The 21,078-nt window shown below is 44.9% G+C and overlaps 1 protein-coding gene across 2 annotated transcripts in view; it reads left to right on the top strand.

Moving 5' to 3' along the window:
• The window catches only part of GFOD1 (Gfo/Idh/MocA-like oxidoreductase domain containing 1), a 111,257-nt gene that overhangs the window by 36,583 nt on the left and 53,596 nt on the right, over positions 1-21,078 (top strand). The window contains exon 1 of one of the 2 annotated variants that reach the window (XM_076010481.1): positions 16,293-16,925. The exons of the other annotated variant lie outside the window; for it this stretch is intronic. The gene's annotated coding sequence lies outside the window, so the exon portion shown is untranslated. Of the gene's footprint in view, positions 1-16,292; positions 16,926-21,078 lie in introns of those variants that run through there. 2 annotated transcript variants of the gene reach the window in all.

The raw sequence follows: 21,078 nt of genomic DNA, 5'->3' as shown, positions 1-21,078 counted from the left end.
TGAGTGAGTGTGGTGGCGTGTGCCTATAGTCCTAGCTACTCTGGAGGCTGAGGTGGAAGAATTGCTTGAGCCCCACAGTTTGAGGTTACAGTGTACTGTGATCACACCACTACACTCCAGCCTGGGTGACAGAGCAAGACCTTGTCTTAAAAAATATATATATCAACCATTGCATCCTGATTACTAATGTCCCCACCCACCACACAGAATCCGCCCCATGGAATCCAAGTGTTGGGCTCCCATTGAGAAGCCAGTGCGTTTGTAGGCCAGATGGAAAAAGCCAGCAGGGACATCTTGGCCCAGCTTGACATTCCAGAATATGGAGGAAATTCTCCGGAACAGAATTTGGCTGGCGTGCCTCTCACCTGGGCCACTCGGCAGTGTGCTTTGGGAAGAGCAGCAGCAGGGTTCTTTGATTAAATGATGGTTATCACGCCAAGTCCGGAGAGCCAGTTAGTCTTATATAAGTTAGGGAAAATTACTGCTGGAGGAAAGATCATTTGAAAGGAAGTGCAAGGTCTTAACCTTAGCATGCTTAGACTGTTTCTATGAACTTTCAATAGAAACCACATACCTTTTCCCGAATGCTTTAGTTACTTAGAGAGTTCTGTTCTGGGAAAGTAGAGTTTTGCAGCCTTAGTGCTAAGAACTGTGAGCCTGTGAGCGAGTAGAGGCGAGTATGAACTGTCATGCTTGGCTGTCACATCCTTTATGGACCGTGGTGGCCCAAATCACAGTATTTTTATTCTTTAAGCTGCCCTTTCTTCTGCGTGGCCTGGGTGACCTGGGTGGCTCTGTATTTGGTTCTCCAAGGACAGAAGGAGTCACTCCACCACTGTCTGCCATTCCAGCATTTAAAATTAGCCCCTGCTTTAGAGAGATCTTTGACTCTGTCTCTAGAGCCAGGGCAGGAAGTCAGCAGTTTTAAGAGCAGAGCCAGATCTCTCTCTACCTACCAGGTTGCTACAAGCATGACCCTCAGAGGCTGTTCTGAGAGCATCTGTAAATTCTCTGGCAGGTTACTGGCTGGAGACCCTGGCTTTGCCTATATGCAGCTTAAGCACGTTTTCTTTTATCCTTGGAGGAGTAAAGACCATGTGTTGAACCACATGGGAGCCACTGCAAACAACTCGCGGGGAGTAGGCAGGTATCATGCCGCTCTTGGCATTTATGGGGAAGGCTGAGTATTGCTATGACATTTGGAAACTTCCATTTTCTTCTCAGAATTGTTCACCATATCCTTATTTGATGGAAGACCAATAAGAGCACGAACATTGGTGGGGGAACCCAACTCAGGCTCACCCTTTCCTTGGGGCTAAAACAAGGAAAGGATACCTTTGGCCAGGCACTTTCGTTGAGCACTCTCTTTGTGCAGGGAACTCAATGAACTCCGTGTCTTACGGGGCTGGGGGATAGAGAATTGGGAGGAGAGGCTCTGCTTTCCTTCCAGAGCTGCCCTTCGGGCTGTGTGAGGGGCAACACCATGGCCCCTACCATCACCTGCTAGGAATGGCGGATGGGCACTTGCAAAGCAAAAGGGTAAACGAACGCGTGTGTTAGCATTCCCTGTATAGGATGACTGTCACCAGAGTCAGGTGTGGCCAATTAGAGAAGTGGCCAGGAATGAGGTTTCTGCGGGAACTGTTGCAGCCAGACACTTATTTATTCAGCATCATCTTGTTCCCTGCAGGGGCCGCTGGCTCCTTCCTTTCTTCCCCATCTCTGTTCGGGGCACCACGAGCCCCTCCGCCACCACTTAGACACACACCTGGGACTTGGAAGCCATTCTGCTTGTCCGTCTCCCTCGAAATCCTCCCCTTCACCCCAGATTTTGCTCCCTCCGTTCTCTTTGTTGCTGCCAACGCTGCCCCAGTTCAGGCCCTGGCATCATCTTCCTTCCCAACTTTGTGTTTGGGAAATAATCAAATAATTTCAAGCTTACAGAAAAGTTGCAAGAATAAGAATAGCATAAAAAACACCCACCTACCCTTTATCCAGATTTACCTTTTGTTGACACTTTAGCCATCTTGTGCTCTCTCTCCACACTCTTACACACACATGCACACATACACACATGTATGTACACGCACGCACACCGCCCCCCATCTTTCTTTAACCATTTGATGGTAAATTGCATTCATCATAGGTCTTCAGTCTTCAATACTTCAGTGTGTGTTTCCCAAGAACTGGGATGTTCTCTCATGTAACCACAGTGGAGTTTCCAGCTTTGGTGGTTCTAACATTGATACAGTGTGTTTATCCAGGCACCATCCATATTCCAATTTTGCTAGTTGACCCAAGTGTCCTCTATAGTACCCCTCCTCTAACCATGGGCCCGTCTAGGCATTGCATTTCTCTCTCTCTCTCTTTTTAACATTTAAAAAATGTTTAGTTGATAAATAAAAATTATGTGTATTTATCATGTAAAATATGTTGTTTTAAAATATGTATACATTGTGGAATGGCCAAATCAAACTAATTAATATATGCATTACCTTACATACCTTCCATATTTTTTTGTAGTGAAGACTCTTAAATCTACTCTTTAGCAATTTTCTTGCTAAAATTCTTTAACAAGAATACCATACGTTGTTAATAACTGTAGTCTCAGTCTCTTTAGCCTACTTTAATCTGGAACATTTTCAAGTCTTTTTTTATCTTTTATGACATTGACATTTTGCAAGAATGCAGTTCTTTTTTTTTTTTTTGGGGGGGGTTCTTTTTTTTAAAAAAAATATTTTAATAGTATGTCCTTTATTTTTAGGGCTTATCTGTGTTTCTTCATAGTTAAATTCAGGGCATGCACTCTCAGCAGGAATGCTTCCTGTGGTCTCCTGCCCAGCGTTGGTGCTGTTCATTCTGATCACCTGGTCAAGCCACTGGCCAAGTTTTCTTCTGTGTTTTTCTTCTATGTTTTCCTCTATGTTTCTCGTTGCAGCCAGTACGCAGTCTGTGGGGAGACTCTAAGACTGTGAGCATTGACATTTCTCCCTGGACTCGGCGTCCAGCGGTGGTGCTCGCCTCACCCAGGCTTTATTATGATGGCTGCAAAATGGTGACTTTCCAACTCCAGCCTCACCGTCATCTTTCGACTAGACTAGTTTAACAGCTTCCCAGTGGGCCTCCCTGCCTCTGCTCTGCCTGTTTGCCCCAGGACTGTTCAGATGTGGTTCTGATCCTGCTCCTGGTGGCTCCCTGTCACCCTCGGGGTAAAGTTCAAGCCTTTCTTAGCCCCGTGCCTCCTCTTCTTCACCTCCTACCCTCAAATATGTGCTGTGTTTATACCTCTGCGCATCTACTTGCTTGATCAGAATGCCTTTTCCCTGATGACTTTGACTGGAAAACTCCTATGCACGCATTAAAACCCCGTCTAGGTTTCACCTCTGGGAATTTCTTTCTTGCACTCTTCCCCTTCTCCAAGATTAAGATATAAGATAAGCTGCTCTCTTCTGGGCCTCCACAGTGACATGTGCCTGCCTCTGTCATAGCACTTACCACAGCACCCTGACATTTACTCCCACCCCTAAATCTCCCCCACAAAGATCTAGTTCCTTAGCCACGACCAGGTCTTGCTTGTTTTTGGAATCTCAGACTGGAACTCAATGTCTGATGTAAAGTAGGCACATTTAAAGTTTGCTTTGTAATAGTGAATTTCTAACATAGAGTTGGAGCATTTCTTAAACATACTAAACCAGAGGATTCTCTTGTTAAAGAGCATTTTTTTTTTATTCTTTTTGAGACAGAGTCTCACTCTGTTGCCCAAGCTAGAGTGCCATGGTGTCAGCCTAGCTCACAGCAACCTCACAAGCGATCCTCCCGCCTCAGCCTCCCGAGTAGCTGGGACTACAGGCATGTGCCACCATGCCTGGCTAATTTTTTCTATCTATATTTATTTGGTCAATAATTTCTTTCTATTTTTAGTAGAGATAGAGTCTTGCTCTTGCTCAGGCTGGTTTCAAACTCCTGACCTTGAGCCATCCACCCACCTCAGCCTCCCAGAGTGCTAGGATTACAGGTGTGAGCCACCGTGCCTGGCCTTAAAGAGCATTTTTAAAAGCCAGTGTTCCATAAAACACATCTTTTGGAAATCCCTGGATCTCTGAGATCTCTTCTGTTATGAGTTAAGTTATGTACCCCTCAGAAAAAGATATGTTGGAGTCTTAACCCCCAGTACCTCGGAATATCTTATTTGGAAATAGGATCATCAAGTTAAAATGAGTTCACTGGGGTGGTCCCTAATCTGGTGTGACTGGTGTCCTTATAAAAAGGATAAATTTGGCCACAGACACACACAGGGGGAACGTCATGCGAAGATCAAACAGAGATTGGGCCGATGATTCTACAAACTGAGAACACCAAAGATTGCCAGCATACTGCCAGGAGAGACGTGCGGGGACAGATTCTCCCTCCTGGCCCTCAGACGGAACCACCCTGCCCACACCTTAATCCGAGACTTCAGCCTCCTGAACCTAAATCTGTTGTCTGAGCCTCCCAGTTTGAAGTCCTTTGTTATGGCAGCCCTAGCACATTAAAGTACCTTCCAACTCAGATCTTTCCTAACAATGGTAAAATCATTGATTTATTTACGTTAACATCTAGGGTGGCACACAGGTTCCAAAAGCAACCCTTTCAGATTACCCAATTTGTGCCAACGATCTTTGATACCCAGAGCCAGATGGGCCCAGAATTCGGGAAAACACCTCTGCTTGGGCACCTAGAAGGTGGGCAAAGGAGGTGTCCGGTGAGGATAAAGGAAGTGTGGCTTCCAGTCCGTTGAAGGAGAAAAGGCTCAAATATGTGCTTCTTGCCTCTAAAATCCCTTTCTGCCATCAGCAGGACAGATTAGGGGGATCGCATCTGCCTTCACTGTCTTTTTGGGACCATCTATTTCCATGCGAGGCTTCCCTTGCCCTAGCTGGCCGCCGCCTGCATGCATGTGTTTGCAGCAGTGAGTTCAGCCTGCACATGTGATTCACCGCATGTGCAGGGGTGTTTGCTGACACTGCTTGACAAAGTCACTCTGGGATTAGCAGGTGACCACAGCAGATCTGGTCTGACCCATGGCTGTCGCCCAGACTCTCCTGGCTTCACCCTGTCCTGTGCCTGTCCCCTCAGGCTCTTTCCAGGCTAAGTGGCTTTTTCAGAAGGCTCATCCTTCCCATACCATAGCAGCCTCCAGTGTAGAGACCAGATGACATAATTAATCTCCCCATGGGTCCCCAGGGGTCTAACAAACACAGTTCTCCATTTTGATGCTTTGCCCCCATTCTCCTGGGAGTGCGGGTTCTTAGGATTCAATTTTGGGAGTTGCCAGTGAATAGACCTGTGTTTGGAGGTTTTAAAGGTGACTTTCAATAAATTCCATTTAATGATGTGGCTATTTCAAAAGCCCGTCCCCTGTCATGTTACAGTCCCCAGAGCTGTGGCTTTGTTACCTTTCAGTTCTTGGCCTCATTATTCTAGGAATGGGGCTGCGCTTATTAGCAAAGTGGAAAGAATGGTGGGTTCAGACTCCAGCGTAGTGGCTTTGAGATCCCCTGTTCCTGTGCTGGTATTGTGTTGTGCCTGCTGGCATCATTTTCCTCCTTTCGAGGCTGAACAAGCAGATATTCTCCGGCCTCTCCTCCGCCACCCAGCACACGTCTCTAATCAGGGCTGCCGCACTTAGCCGGCTCCGTGGGGTGATGCTCTATTAAGAGATCAGACCTACACCACGGTGTCCAGCCCGAGAGGCTTAGGACAGCCAGGGGTTGAGCGTCTAGACTGTGCAATTCAGCAGGACAGGCCTGTGTCACACACAGCCTGAGGCTATTGCTCTCTTGAAGGTTAGACCTGAGTTTTATTGTTTGTGCATCCGCTAAGCTGCAGCATTAAGATTGCTCATTCTGGAGTAAACCTCTTGATTCTGCAGGAATAAGGGAAAACGTTGCCTTTCTTTTGAAGGCAAGCCTGTCGGGAAGAACAGAGACACCAGACCCAGCTGCCTTTCCCTCCTGGTTCTTTGGCCATAGGAATCTTCTCCCCATTTCAGAACTGAGGCTCTGAGAGGAAAGAAGCCAGGCACTGCAAAAGGACAAGATCTGTTTGCCTTTGGCTCTGGGAAATGTGAAACGAGAGCTTGTTTCCCTAAATAGTTTTAATCCTATGGCTATTCTCGTAAGGAAAAGGTGAGACTGAATCTTGGTCTCTTTAGATTAAGGGCACAGTACAAGTGCAGAACATTGTTACTGTGATCAATAGCAACATGGCCACAGGCAGTCTCTAGAACTCATTTAGATGCACATTATTTCCTTGATATTCACATATGAATATGAGGAGTGGTGCTCAGCACACATCAGGAAATCTGGCCGCTTCTGAAGACGGGAGTTGCTGAGCACCTGCAAGCTTGGAGGGCTGCCAGCCGCCACCGCCTCCAGAATGCCAACTCCTTCCTCCTCCCTGTTCATGCCTGGTGCCGGCGGCCAGCTACTGTGCTCCCTTCCTTTGCCATGTTTAGTCTCCTCCAGTGTGTGCGGAAGCTGGCACGTAACTGTGTCACTGACAGTCAATGTCCTGTTATCCCCAGACTACTGTTTTGTAGTATCAATCAAGTTCCTTTTAGAGGAGGATTCTTTCAATAATTAGAGGAGGTTGATTTTTACAGTGGAGCTGAGGAGGTTAAAAGGTGCATATTTTATTTTCTATATTTTTAGATGAGAAACCTGGATATATTATGTACAATGTGTTGCTTTGAAATATGTACAGGCACACCTCGGAGATGTTGCAGGTTCAGTTCCAGACCACCACAATAAAGCAAATATTGCAATAAAGCAAGTCACATAAATGTTTTGGTTTCCCAGTGCATATAAAAGTTATGTTTTATGTGTTTTGCTGTAGTCTAGCAAGTGTGAAATAGCATTATGTCTTAAAAAAAAAAGCATATACTTTAATCAAAAAATACTTTATTGCTAAAAAATGCTGATGATCATCTGAGCCTTCAGCAAATCATAATTTTTTTGCTGGTGTTGATGGCTGCTGACTGATCAGGGTGGTGGTTGCTGAAGGTTGGGGTGGCTGTGGCCATTCCTTACAATACGATAATAATGAAGTTTGCTGCATCGAGTGAGTCTTCCCTTCACGAAAGATTTCTATTTCGTAGCATGTGATGCTGTTTGATAGCATTTTACCCACAGTAAAATTGGAGTTAAGCCTCTCCAACTCTGCTGCTGCTGCCTCATCAACTAAATTTATGTCATATTCTGAATCCTTTGTTGTCATTTCAACAGTGTTCACAGCATCTTCGCCAGGAGTAGATTCCATCTCAAGAAACCATGTTCTTTGCTCATCCGTAAGAAGCAGCTCCTCATTTCATTCCAGGTTGATCATGCGATTGCAGCGATTCAGTCACATCCTCAGTCTCCACTTTTAATTCTTGTCCTTTCGCTGTTTGTACCACGTCTGCAGTAACTTCCCTCCACTCAAGGTCATTCATGAGGGTTGGAATCAGCTCCTCCCAAACTCCTGCAAACGTTGATATTTTGACCTTCTCCCATGACTCTTGAATGTTCTCAATGGCATCCAGAATGTTGAATCCTTTCCAGAAGGTTTTCGGTTTACTTTCCCAAGATCCATTAGGGGAATTGCTGTCTATGGCAGCTATCACCTTCTGAAATGTATTTCTTAAATAGTGAGGCTTAAAAGTCAAAATGACTCCTGGATCCACGGGCTGCAGAGTGGATGGTGCATTAACAGGCATGAAAACAGCATTAGTCTTCTTGTACGTCTCCATCGGACCTCTTGGGTGACCAGGTGCATCGTCAATGAGCAGTATAATATTTTAAAAGTAATCTTCTTGTCTGAGCAGTAGGTCTCAACAGTGGGCTTAAAATATTTAGTAAACCATGCTGTAAACAGATGTGCTGTCATCTAGGCTTTTATGTTCCATTTATAGAGCACAGGCAGAGTAGATTTAGGATATTTCTTAAGGGCCCTAGGACTTTCGGAATGGCGAATGAGCATTGGCTTCCATTTAAAGTCACTAACTGCATTAGCCCCTAACAACAGAGTCAGCCTGTCCTTTGAAGCTTTGAAGTCAGGCATTGACTTCTCCTTTCTAGTTATGAAAGTCCTAGGTGGCATCCTCTTATCTTCTTTCAATAGAAGGCTATTTTGTCTACATGGAAAATCTGTTGTTTAGTGTAGCCAGCTTCAGCAATGATCTTGGCTAGACCTTTTGGGTAACGTGCTGCAGCCTCTACATTGGCACTCGCTGCTTTACCTGGCTATTTTACGTTACAGGAACAGCTTCTTTCCTTAAACCTCGGGAGCCAAACTCTGCTAGCTTTAAAGTAACCTCTGCAGCCTCCTCATCTCTCTCAGCCTTCCTAGAATGGAAGAGTTAGGGCTTTGCTCTGAATGGGGTAGGGAAACTGTGGCCTTATGATTTCAAGATTCTTCTTTTTTTAAGCACCAAAGGAAGCAAGAAAAGCTTCTTCTTTCTCTGCTGCACCCCTTTTAATAAAAGGATTTGTTCTGCAAAATTTGGATTCAGTCAAAAGGCTGCACTTAAGGACCTAGAAGGCCACGTTTTGCCTTAAGGCCACAGATTCCCACCCTTCCAAATCAGCAATCAGGCTGTTCCAAGCTTTCTTATCTTGTGTTTGTTTACCGGAGTAGCACTTTTGATTTCCTTCAAGAACTTTTCCTTTGCATTTACAGCTTGGCTAACTGTTGGCACAAGAGGCCCATTTTTCAGCCTATATCAGCTTTCATCGTGACTTCTTCACTAAGCTTAATCATTTCTAGCTTTTGATTTTTAGGTGAGAGACGTATGACTCTTCCTTTCACTTGAACACTTAGAGGCCATTGTAAGGTTATTAATTGACCTAATTTAATATTGTTGTATCTCAGGAGTAGGAAGGTCCAGGGGGAGGGAGAGAGATGGAGGGAATGCTGGTGGGTAGAGAAGTCAGAACACATACAACATTTATCAATTAAGTTCCTCATATGGGTGTAGTTCATGGTGCCCCAAAACAAATACAGTGGTAACATTAGAGATCACTGATCACAGATACCCATTACATATACAAAAATAATGCAAGAGTCTGAGTATTGTGAGAATTACCAAAATATGAAAGAGACACAAAGTGAGCATGTGCTGTTGGAAAAATGGCGCAGACAGACTTGCTTGACACAGGGTTGCCACAAAACTTTAATTTGTAAAAAATGCAGCATCTAGGAAGTAAGATAAAACACAGCACAGTAAGTCGAGGCACACCTGTATACATTGCGGAATGGCTAAGTCAAGCTGATTAACATTAATCTTTCTTAAATGTCTATATAGCTCACATTTACTTCGATGTTTAATATTAGAAGTGTTTTGGGTCTTTCTTTAAAAGTTTGCCGATGTTTTTGTGATCAGACATATGCCGAAGGGAATGTCACTCCTGTTTACATCAGTGACCCTGTGGGAAAATTGGTTTCATTATGGGGTGTTTTGCTCAAAGTCACAGTTTCTGAGAACTTATTGATGAAGTTAAGTGAGAATTTACTGTACGTTTTTTAATTTTGCTGAGAACGCCTAAAATCTATCCTCTTACCAGTTTTCAAGAACAAATGCATTTTTTTTACACAAAGTACGAAATGGGAGAGAGCTCTAGATTCAGTTTTCTCCTTTTCTGTCGGGTCAGGGTTTCTCTGCGTGAGGGAGCAGTGACGTGTGTCACATTTCATTTGGTAGAAATCTGCTGTTTGCAGCGATCTTAGATTTGTTGTTTTGCAGGGCCGTTGCACCCCAGATCCCACCCATTCAGAAACAAGAAAAGTCAAACCCTTTAGGTCTGCAGGTGCAGATGGTCTGCAGGTGCAGCATGGGCGTGGGAGGATTCGAAGAAGAGCCGGCGTTCCTGCTGGACCTCATAGACCTTCCTAGCTGGGGAGGGGTCTCAGGAGCCATGAAGAAACTTGGGCCCCACTGTGGTCACAGCGCTGCTCTAGTCTCGGTGGGGAGGGCTGGGGAAGGAGAACTTAATGCTAAATGCTCATGATACCATGAAATTGTATCGACCCTGGCAGATGTGGATTGTGGAATGACTTCTTCACAATTATCTGATTACTTTTAGATTAGCAGATGAAGTAATCAGTGTGCCAGGCCAAGCCCTATTCTTATTCCTGCCCATCTGAATACACAGACAACAGCAGCAGTTCCCGTCTGTCCAGGGGGAGGAACAGTAGGGAAGAGAAGAGCAGGGGAGAATGCATTCAGAGCACGGCAGACACACGCCAGGGCGATTTTGGCAAAGCTGGAGGCTTACAAGATAACAACATAAACACTTATTTTAAACTAAAGTATTTAAAGGGCTCTGTATTTCTTGAAATCAACTAGGGATGTTTGGGTAATAACCAACGTACTGTTTACATTGAAAGCTGTTCTCTGATTTAATAGGAAACATATCTGGTTTTGATTTCTGAAAACATTTGTTAGCAAAATTGCTGCCAGGAGATCAAGCCAGGCTTGGAATGAGAGGAAGCCCGAACTCTTGGTTTTCTAGAGATGAGGAGTGCTGCCCAAGGCAGGGCTCTGGGAGCAGTCTTCATAGATCGACTGATCACACTCCAGGAGGTGTGCATGGTCACAAAGAATTCATGTTAACCCTTAAACGGAAACACCTGGAAGTGCACGGACAACCTGGGTAGCCTGGAATGATAGAATTGGTCTAGCTTAAGTTTCCCATAACAGTTATTATTGATTGCCAGCACCTAATGATCTTAACTTCTGCATGGAGGACAGTATAGGGTAAGCAGTTAAGATCTCAGGTTTTGCAATTGGAGAGACCTGGGTTCAAATCCTGCCTCCTCTACTGACTTGCTTTTGTGCAGTGGCTCTTGGTCTTGACTGCACAGTAGAATTAGCTGGGGCATTCTTAAAACTCTAGGCTGCATCCTAGAGCAAGGACATAGCAATCTCTAGGGGTGGATCACAGGCATTAGTGTTTTTTAAAGCGTTCCCCTGCTTCCTCTCGTAATGGGTAAGCACTTTGAGAACCACTGTTCAAGTATGACTGTGGAGAAGTTGCATAGCTCAGTAGCTGTGTTTCGTCATCTGGAAAGTGGGGACAATGTTATGTAACATGTATGATTCCCATGAAGATGAAAAGGGTGATACATGTGTGGTGCTTAGTGCTTGGTTGCTTTGCTACCTAGTATGTAGTAAATGCTCAATAAATGACAGTGTACATCACTAGCTCAGCCTCCCCGTGTGCAAAGAAAACTTCTGAAATGCAAACGTGGTGTGTGCGGGAGGGCAGTCCTTGCGTTTAATTGAGAAGGAACAGACAGCTGGACTCCCAGCCTGCAGTGGTGTTGCAGAAGCCGTTGATGGGAGCCAAGGAGCTCAGAGCTCCTTCAGCCTGGCCTTTCCCAGAGCAGCCGCCCCCCGCTGGTGCTTTTCCCAGACCTGCAGCTTCACCCACATCCATTTGAAGTTACAGAAAGACATGACCTCCCAATTTTCAACTGTTTATTCTCAGATCCTCCCTTTTCTCTGCCTAAGCATTGTGATAAGTGCTTGGAAAACGGTCTTATTACTACAGTGTTTGACAAGGGGCAGTCATGAGAAAATCAAACATGAGGAAAGTTTGGGTGATTTATCTCTGATCTTCTGCCTGGCACATCTGGGAGCAGTTAATTCCTGAGTGCCCTGATTGCAGGGAGGAGTGTTTTTAGAAGTTAGGAATGCAAATTGGCTTTCATTTCTGTGATTCTGTTCTCATTCCCTGATATAAAATCATGTCTGCTAATGGGATGTTAATTTCCGTGTGTATTACCTTCATAAACGTTAATTATAAAATGCATTGTGTTGGGTTAACAATTCTGCTCTGAGAACATTACTAGACACAGATTCACCCATTCGGGGGGTTTTGCTGACATTCTGTGGTGCCAGGACGTTCACCACTGGACTGGGATGTGGACTTCAGACCTCAGAAGGTCTAGGTTAGAATCCTAGGTCAGTATTTGGCCGCTGAGCCTCAGTTTATCTGTGAAATGGTAACAGCGGTGCTCGTTTTACAGGGCGATGAGTGAGGAAGATTAGAAACAATATAAATAATATATATGTCAGGTCCATTATAAGTGTTCAGTAGTGTAGATTAATATATATTCATATATTACCAGTTGAGAGACTAGTCATTCATGTTTTTAAATTTAAATTGTTCCATTCATTTTTGAGAAGGTGTAATTTTACATTCATAGACGGTACTGAGTTTCCTCTGAGCCTTGGTCAGAGTGGTTATAAACTATAGCAAAGTCTATGTGTGATCACAAGTGGTTTTCTTTGTAAAGAAGGTAATTGCACCCCCAGCTCCTCAATGTTTTTGTTGCCTTCTTGCCTTCCGTGTTGAAATGAAGTTTCTTTTCTGTCCATGCTTATGTAAATATGATGTACACAGTTTTTAATTCTGAGTTTTAACAGAATGGTCACAACTGTGGACCAAGGCGTGCCCAGTGCTGGTTTCATCAATATTAAATCTACAAAATCACACTTGAAATGGAAGCAGAGGCTCGTATCAGTGTTGCCCTTCAATACTCTCCCTGGGTTCTCTGTATGGAGCCTGCTAACCCCTTAATCACATCACACGGTCATTTGGCATTTACGGGTCTCATCCATTAAACTAAATAAATGACATGACATGTTGAAGAGTGCCCATGGAGTCATGCTCAGCACATGGTTTGTATTTCTCTCTCTCTCTCTCCATGTATATGCATATATATTTTTTCTTCCTTCTTCCCTGCTCCCCTCTTGATCTCTCAGAATCTTATGGACTGATTTAAAGAGATTTGGACTAAGAAGGTACCTGTACTTTAAAAAACCACCGCACCTGCTCTGCCCAACACAGTAGCCCCTAGTCACAAAATATATTAAGACTATTTACACTTAATTTAAGTGAAAGAAAATGAGATGGTAAAATCCAGTTCCTCAGTCACACTGAGCCACATTTCAAATGCTCAGTGGTCACATGTGGCTGGTGGCTTTTGTGTTAGAGCAGATGGAGGGCAACTCCAGGCTGCAGCAAGTCCTGTTGGATAAGGCTGCCTTTGAGGGCAGATGCGAAGAGATTTCACAGTGACTAAATTTTAGAGTTGAGCATGTCATCCAGGGAACTCAATGATGGAACAGGGAGAAGGGAAAGAGCAGAAATTCAGCACCAGTCCGGGGCTTCGAGGCTGGGATTTCCTGACTTATCATCACTGCTTTCACCAAGACTCGCTGCGCTTGGGTTGGCCTTCCCTTCTCTCTCGTACCCTGCTCGTGGCTACACCCTTTTCCTCTGGAGGTAAACACAGCTTGGCCCCAGGATGTCCAGGCTCTGCTCTTCCAGGGCCGCTGAGGCCGGTGCTGTTGGAGCCTTCGGTGAGAGCTGGCCCCCGACAAAGCTCTGAATTGGAGTTTGGCACAAACACAGTGCCTTTGACTGCATGTCATGTAAAATGATTTTGCTTCATATTTCTCAGACTGTCCAAGCCTTTTACAGGAGTAATCCAGTAGTCCGTCAGTGTTTCCCTGGTTTACAAATGGAGAAAAATAAAGCCATGGTATTTAAGTATGTGCCTGGCAATTCAGCAATACCTGTCAAACTTAAAATCACACTGCCCTTCACCCTTGCAAATCTACTTCCGGAAACTTATTTAGCTATATTAGCACAACCATTTATTGCAACATTACTTATAATATTGAATAACTGGAAACACTTTGTGTGTCTATGTAGAGGGCAGTGGGTTAAGTAAACTGTATCATGTTAACACAACGTACTGCTAGTCTATAGAACCATAATTTAGATTTGCATTTGGTGATATGGAAAGAGCTCCAAGATATATTAAGTGAAAAATGAAGATGTGAAATCAAATGCATAGCATGATCCATTTGGATTAATTATTTTTAAAAGATAGATATTTCAGGAGAATATACAAGAAACTGTTCACAACCATATTATTTGGGGAATGGACAGGGATCGACAAGGGAAAAACTTATTTGATTTTCTACAGTAGTGTTAGATTTTGAAAGAAGAACATATTCATGGTTTACTTTCACTTTAAAATCAAATCTTATTTACATACTGTCAAAATTTAATTTTTAAAAGTTTATTTGTATATTTTTAGCACAGGTTATAGATACATGTGATTCAAAATTCAAAGGAACAAAACAGTAAACAATGAAATTTAATTTCCCTCTTTCACCATTTTCTGATAACTCAGCTCTCCTTCTTGGAGCAATAACCAATACCTATATCTTATACATCCCTCCAGATGTAGTCTATGCATGTGCAAAAACAGTAATTTCTGAAAGTTATTTTCTAATTACATGTGTAAACATGAGTGCATGCTAAAATCCCCATTGTGACTATCACTCTTTGCCTTCCTGTATTTATAATATTAGATTTTTTGTTTTGTTTTGTTTTGAGACAGAGTCTCTCTCTGTTGCCTGGGCTAGAGTGTGATGGTATAAGCCTTGCTCACAGCAACCTCAGACTTCTGGGCTCAGGTGATCCTCCTGCCTCAGCCTCCCGAGTAGCTGGGACTACAGGCGCAAGCCACCACACCTGGCTAATTTTTTCCTGTTTTTAGTAGAGACAGGGTCTCACTCTTGCTCAGGCTGGTCTCGAACTCCTGAGCCCAAGTGATCCTCCTGCCTCGACTTCCCAGAGTGCTAGGATTACAGACATGAGCCACCGTGCCCAGCCAATATTAGGTTTTTAAAACGAAAGCTAGTTGGAGAAGAACCCCAACTTTTCCAAGTCTATTAGCTATAGACAGAGGCAAGGGTTCAGAGTGCCAGGCTAGCCCGTTACTTAGGGCCTGGACTTTGTCCCACAGGAAATGCAATGAATCCCTATTATAAAAAGTTATTGCACAGTCTGGACTGGGTCTAGGTCCTGGGTGAAGCACGCAGTGGGCTTGGAGCAGTAGCTGTTTACCAGCCAATATAGAATTATCTCAACCATTTAACACTCTGCTTAGTCGTACTGGGGCAGACCCACCTGGGGAGTTGGTGCTCAAGACTGGTGTGAGCTTTGTTCCTCTGGAGCTTGCAGTCTAGTAGAGGAAAACACACAATTGATTATTTAATAACAATTGTAATAAGAGAGAAACAATACCGGGAGTCTGAAGTAACCATTAGTAAAGGAAGTCGTGTTTGAGAGGAGAGAATGAATAGGAAATTAACTCAGAGAAGAAGGAGGGGTGGGGGTGGAAGAGCAAACACTCTGGCGTGTGCAAAGGCTTCCCACGGTAAGTGTCTTGTGATGTAAGCAGGGGATTCGTAGCACCCCTACCACAACCATTGTTTTACAGATCAAAGACACATTCTTCCTGGATTCTCTGTTCCTCTTTGAGTTCAGTTGCTTGTTTTTTCTTTATTAGCACTCTGCTCCCAGGCAGGTAAACAGAGATTGCAGCTGTAGCCCCAGGTTACAGGCCCCTTCCTGAGGACATGAAGGGTGGGGTGGTCTGAGGGCCGCATGGCTTGTATTTGGAGGTGCCCAGAAAGAGAAAATTCTAGAGAAAGCAGCTCTTGAGGTTGCCCTGGGGGTGTTTGGTTGAGACAAGCCCTTCAGTGGGCACAAACCTGTGTGGTGACCTTGTGGCTACTAGTGGCCTGTTGAAGTGAGTCGGATGCCCGTTGAGCATGTGGCACATTCTCTAGGCCTCTCTGGCTTTCAAATCGCATTTTGCCAGGCTGCTTCTGGTTCTTCTGCCCTGGTGCCCGGCCTACTGTTCCGAGAGCCCACTGTGCACCGGTTTACCCTGTCTTTGAGGAATTCCCTCCCTGTTCCATCTGCCTGGCTGATTCCTACCAGTCTTTTAAGAAAGATTTGCCTTGAAAATCCACTTTTCTGGATGTCTTCTTCTTCCAGTCCAGGGATGGGGTGCTTGACTTCTGTGTTCCCGTGGTGCCCTGCACTTGCCCTGGACCAGGCCATAACGCCAGCTGTGGCCCTGACGCTGTCACAGGTGTTGGTGCTTCTCCGGACTGTGCTTGCTTCCTCTTGGTGTGCAGGGCCTGGTGCACGACGCACAAGAAGGCTCCAAAAATGTTTGTTGAGCCCATAGTCTGCAAATAAGTGCCCGTAGGGACTGGAGCAGGTGATCTGTGTGGGCTGGAGGAATTCATAAAGCCTCAGCGGAGGAGTCTGTTCTTGGACTGACCCTTGTGGCTTTGGGGCAGGGGTAGAGACGAAGTCATAGGCATTCTGGGTGAAGGTGATGGAAATGCACGAGAGAGAGAGAGCGGGAGGGAGGGAGGAGAGAAGAGAGAGAGAGGTGGGGTGGTGGGGGACAAAAGGGCAGACCCCACATGAGAATTCTCCTGCAAGGCTTGCCCTGTGGAAAACCCTCCTTTAGGTCGACCCAGTGGTCTTCAGCGGGGGGATATTGTGTCCTCTGGGGAACATTTGTCAATGCCTAGAGACATTTTGAGTTGTCCCAGTCGGGGAGTTGCCAGCATCTAGTGAGTAAGGCCAGGGATGCTGCTAAACATCCTACAGTGCACAGGACCCGGCCCCCGGCAACAAAAAGTGACCCAACACAGAACGCGGTGCATGCTGCCGCTGAGAAACCCTAAGTCAAGAGGACTGTGGCTTGGCAACATGCTCATGCAGACTGGGGCTGCGTGAGAAATGCTGGGTGCTTCTAAGTAACTCGAGCATGCAAGCCAGTGACGCTCTGTGGGTAGCGTGCTATAACCAGAGACACAGGACAGGAAGTGGGGTTGGGCAAGCTAGGGCTTTATCTGTTGATGCTTTCTGCCTTCTCTTGCCACGTGGACACAGGTGTGGCGGGGGACGCAGCCGCGTGTTGGGGGGGGAAGACCTGCAGGAGACAGAGCGAGGGGTGAGGAGAGGGGTGCAGTGCCCTCCGTGCTGCCCCCTGCTGGCGTGGCGGGGTGTGCACAGGTTTGTGGCAGGCTGGAACCACAGGGGAAAGCATGTAGCAGGGTGTCTTGATAAGAAGAGGGGACTGGATGGGTTACTTTCTTTTTTTACTCTACCTTCCTTGAAGTTTAGCAGAAGTGTCACCGTTGGTAGACGTGGCAATAGAATATCATTTTACCAGGAAGAAATCTGGTGGCTGGTTGTGTGGCAACGACTGTCTTCTGTTTCTTGACTTACCCATGCTGTTGCACCTGTATCTTATTATTTTGATGTTTGCCTGCTCAGAGCCGAGGCCGAAGGCACCTGGTGTGCAGGGTGGGCCAGGCTGGGGCTGAGTCGTTGAGGAGCAAGGAGCCCCTCTGCCTTGAGCTACTCTGCGAGAACAGAGGGAGGATGCTGCTGGGGGAGGTGGCCTTTGTCTGGGGGACTTTGCATATTGGGAGTGGAGAGAGTTGCTTTCTTCATGAAATAGGCCATTGGAAGCACAGGCTCTGAACCATCAGCTGTTTCTGCCAAGCTTTGGGTTTTGAAGGCAGGTGAAAGAATGAGGCACTTTGGGGAAAGGAATTAGAGGTTCTTAGCTGGTGATCTTTCCCACTTGGTGGCAATCTGGGAGCTAAATGTAGGTGGTCATTCAGGTTTGTGTTGAGGTGCTTGGTAATACATTGCTTTGGGATATTTCCCATCATAATGAAAAGCTTTATTCTTAAAACACAATTTGCATAATGCTGCATAGAGTAGGGCCATACAGAGAAGAGTGTGGGTGCAGTGTTTTAGTTAGAAAAGTGCCACCAAGTTCTGTAGCTAAAAGGGCATTTGACCCTATTGGCCAGAATGGGAATTACCTAGAGAGAAGGCCCCTTTCAGCAGAGGGTTGGGATGGGGTAGGGCTACTCCTCAGCCCCTTGTTTAATTATTATTATTATTATTTTATTTTAAATTGCAGTATATTACAGGCGTACAAATGTTTAGGTTACATATATTGCCTTTGCCCCACCCAAGTCAAGCGTGTCCATCCCCCAGACCAGGGGTCCTCAAACCTTTTAAACAGGGGGCCAGGTCACTGTCCCTCAGACCATTGGAGGGCTGATGGAGAGTGAAGGGCACATTCCACACATGTGCACTGTGGGCCCCGGACAAGTCGGCAGCTAAGCAGGATAGGCAGTGGTGGCAGGCGGGCCGGATAAATGTCCTCAGCGGGCCGCATGTGGCCCTCAGGCCATAGTTTAAGGACCCTTGCCCCAGACAGTGTGCACTGTACCCATTAGATGTGCATATACCCATCTCCTCCTTCCCCCTCCCACCCGCCCAACACCCGATGAATGTTACTATTATATGTGCACGTAAGTGTTGATCAATTAATACCAATTTGATGGTGAGTACATGTGGTACTTGTTTTTCTATTCTTGTGATACTTCACTTAGTAGAATGGGCTCCAGCTCTATCCAGGATAATACAAGAGGTGCTAGATCACCATTGTTTTTTTGTGGCTGAGAAGAACTCCATGGTATACATGTACCACATTTTATTAATCCACTCATGTATTGATGGGCACTTGGGTTGATTCCACATCTTGCAATTGTGAATTGTGCTGCTATAAACATTCTAGTGTAGATATCTTTTTTATAGAATATCTTTTTTTCCTTTGAGTAGATGCCCCGTAATGGGATTGCTGGATCAAATGGTAGTTCTACTTTTAGCTCTTTTAGGTATCTCCATTTTACTTTCCATAGAGGTTGTACTAGTTTGTAGTCCCACCAGCAGTATATGAGTGTTCCTAGCTCTCCGCATCCATCTCAACATTTATGGTTTGGGGACTTTTTGATAAAGCCATTCTCACTGAAGTGATACCTCATTGTGGTAATGATTTGCATTTCCCTGATGATTAGAAATGTTGAACATTTTTTCATGTTTCATGGCCATTAGTCTGTCTTTTGAAAAAATTTTTGTTCATGTCCTTTGCTACTTTTTAATGGGGTTGTTTAATTTTTTTCTTGTTGATTTTAGTTATCAGCCCTATATCAGATGTGTAACATGAGAATATTTTCTCCCATTCTGTAGGTTGTTTGCTCTTGTGATAGTTTCCTTGGCTGTGCAGAAGCTTTTTAATTTGATCAGGTACCATTTATTTATTTTTGTTGTTGCTGTGATTACCTTTGGGGTCTTCTTTACAAATTCTTTCCATAGGCCAATGTCTTTAAGAGTTTTTCCAACATTTTCTTCTAGAATTCTTTTACTTTCATGCCTTAGGCATAAGTCTGTTATCCACCGTGAGTTGATTTTTTTGAGAGGTGGGAGGTGTAGATCCTGTTTCTGTCTTTTACATGTGGCTATCCCATTTTCCCAGCATCATTTGTTGAATAAAGATTCTTTTCCCCAGTGTATATGTTTGTCTGCTTTGTCAAAGATTAGATGGCTGTATGAGGATGGTTTTATATCTGGGTTCACAGTTCTGTTCCATTGGTCTATGGTCTTGTGCCAGTACCATGCTGTTTCAGTTGCTTTAGCCTTGTAGTATATCCTGAAGTAAATTAATACCTCCCAATTTGTTCTTTTTGCTTAAGATTGCTTTTGCCATGTGAGGTCTTCTCTGGTTCCATATAAAGCATAGAATTATTTTTTCTAGATCTATGAAAAATGATGTTGGTATTTTAATAGGGATTGTATTGCATCCATAGATCACTTTGGGTAGTATAGACATTTTAACATTGATTCTACTGACCCTAGAGCATGGTATGGTTTTCCACCTGTTTACATCCTCTGGTATTTCCTTCCTCAGTGTTTTGTAGTTCTCCCTGTAGAGGCCTTTCAACTCCTTAGTTATATGTTTCTAGGCATTTTTTTTTTTTATTGCTATTGTGAAGGGTATTGAGTCTTCGATTTGGTTCTCAGCTTGACTGTTGTTGGTGTATAGGAATGCTTCTGACCCACCCCCTTGTGATTTCAAGGCATGGCAGCCTGGAGGAAGGCAGGAGAGGGGGCTGGGACATGTGACTTTAAAGAAAGAGCACAGAGAAAATGAAAGTTGAACATGCCTATGTGAAAGCGGAGCTACTCAAGACAGGGTAGGACCCTCATACTCCTTTGGGGGTGATGAGAGAATATGAGTGGCAGAGTGGAAAAATCGGAGGTCTGGGGTTGAGTTCTGGACTCTACGTGACCTTGGAATAATTGCTCATTGTGTCTGAGCCTCAGTTTTCTCATCTGCAAAATGGGCAGTAATGATAATCCTTACTTGTTTATAGTGATGAAAAAACCATGGTTTAGAACCCATGACAATATAGCACCCAGCACAAACTGTGGCAGAGCAGGTGCTACCGTCTTTGTCACCACCATCACTGCCCTCGGGCCCACGGATTTCGGTTTCCCTTCTCCAACTCACTTGTCTTTGCAGAATATAGCACAGTGATTCAAAACGAGCAATGCAAAAGCACACTGCCCTGGTTCAGTCCCAACCCCAAGCTTACTAGCTGTTTGACCCCAGACAGATGTCTTTACCTCTTTCTTTATGCCTCAGTTTCCTGAAGTATAAATAGAGCTGTGAATATTAAATGAAGTGAAGCACATACAAGGTATTATTAGCACAATGACTGGATGATAGAAAGGCTGAAGTGAGGGTTACTTGAAAAGTTTGAGATTGAGAGTCCTCAGGGAGGGTTTCCTGGTGGGAGTGAGGGGTCCTGTTTGGAGAAGCAGAAGGAGGTGGGGGTGGTGGAGTTTGGAATTGAGCCCAGAAAGAGGAGGAGACGGAGCAGGCACTCCTAAGACTCACACCACTGGCTGGGGGTCGTACTGAGGGCTGCTGCCCCACTAATCCTGCAGTAGGTGGGCTCCAAGAGCTTCTTTAATTTCCTTTCATTACTGGGTCTTCCCCATCATACACAATCTGCCCGTGTCTAGGAGAGTCCTGTAATGGGAGCAGCAGGAATGTGTACAACAGTGTGGCCAGTCCCTTCCTTGTGTTTATTCTTGATGGCCAGTATCCCATGCAGTATGTGGCTTGGGCTTCCTCACCGCATGGTAGCTGGATTTCAAAAGCAAGCATCCCTAGAGAAAGTGCAAACTGCTGGGAAGCTGTAAATCACCTTTTATAACCAACCCTCGAAGTCACAAAGCGCCATTGTCACTGCATATTTTGTCATTAAGCCAGTCACAAAAGCCCCACCCAAATTCA

Source organism: Microcebus murinus, chromosome 15 (assembly GCF_040939455.1).
Source record: "Microcebus murinus isolate Inina chromosome 15, M.murinus_Inina_mat1.0, whole genome shotgun sequence".
NCBI lineage: Eukaryota > Metazoa > Chordata > Mammalia > Primates > Cheirogaleidae > Microcebus > Microcebus murinus.
Note: the sequence above shows the minus strand (reverse complement) of the source record. Positions and strands in the feature narration are given on the sequence as shown.